This window comes from Phaethon lepturus, unplaced genomic scaffold, assembly GCF_000687285.1.
Source record: "Phaethon lepturus isolate BGI_N335 unplaced genomic scaffold, ASM68728v1 scaffold37713, whole genome shotgun sequence".
In the NCBI taxonomy this organism is placed as follows: Eukaryota; Metazoa; Chordata; class Aves; order Phaethontiformes; family Phaethontidae; genus Phaethon; species Phaethon lepturus.
In genome coordinates, this window is record NW_010527662.1 from 505 (window position 1) to 1,476 (window position 972).

Below are 972 nucleotides of genomic sequence, written 5' to 3' on the forward strand. Positions count from 1 at the left end.
AGAGGCTTTTGCCACTTCTGCAGCTCATGCACAAGAGCCAGAGTTTTTATTGCAGGTTTGGGGTTTTTTTGACTCCTCTCTCCTGCCTAAAAAGATGCTGAAATCACCCAAAGAAAAATTATTTCCATGTGATCCCAGCACTTTCTCTCTTGGCTGGAACACTGGATGTGGTTTTGGGTCTGTGGTTTTTTGATATCTTTTTTTTTTTTATTCACAAATTTTTTGGTCTTCATTTCCATCATTGTGAGAGGCACCGTGCAACCCGACAGACTGGCTGCGAGTCCTAAGAAAACTATAGCAGGACAAAAGCACAGGAACCCAGCACAAGTTGATGCAAGTAAAGAAACAAGAAAACACCCTGCTTTTGCAAACAACCTAGCTGCTGGGTTTCATCAGGAGCCGGACTGACTTTCAGTGTTTCATTTGGACTCCAGCGAGGAAGCTGCAGCCGCCACCGAGAACTAAAAAACCTGAATGAACGGCAGCTTTCATATTATGCATCCTGCTAAGCAACAGCGAGGAAAGTAAAAGACAAGGGTCTGCGTGACCAGGTAAGTTAAATGGATCTAAGTTGGGGAAAAAAAAACGATTGCTGCAGGGAGCGAAGTGTTCCCACCCTGCAGAAGCAGGTTGCTTGGGTGAGTCATAAAAAAGGGTGGTCTGTGCCTGCGCTGCTGCGTCTCGCCTTTTCTGCCTCACTGCAGCAGGCGAAGTAAGTGCAAGGCCAGGTTATTGCTGAGCTGGCTTTAATTTGTTCCTACTAACACTCCTCGTTTCGTTAACCACCCTTAGCACTCCAGAACGATGCTTTCTTCTACTCTGATTTTGCTCTCAGCTGCGGCTGAGCAGGGGGACGGGGACGGTGCCCGATCCGAGGGCAGGAAAGCGCCTTTTCCTGGCGTCTTCCGCAGATGTGGAAACTTTCACGGGACTCTGCATCTCCAGCCTCGCTGGGGAACTGCAGCCGCTTGC

The 972-nt window shown here is 48.6% G+C and overlaps 1 protein-coding gene across 1 annotated transcript in view; it reads left to right on the forward strand.

Annotated features, from left to right (window-relative positions):
- Positions 1-249: 249 nt before the first annotated feature.
- Positions 250-972, forward strand: part of LOC104617984 (complement C1q tumor necrosis factor-related protein 1-like) — a 9,573-nt gene continuing 8,850 nt past the window's right edge. Inside the window, exon 1 of the mRNA XM_010283454.1 lies at positions 250-551. The gene's annotated coding sequence lies outside the window, so the exon portion shown is untranslated. The remainder of the gene's footprint in view (positions 552-972) is intronic.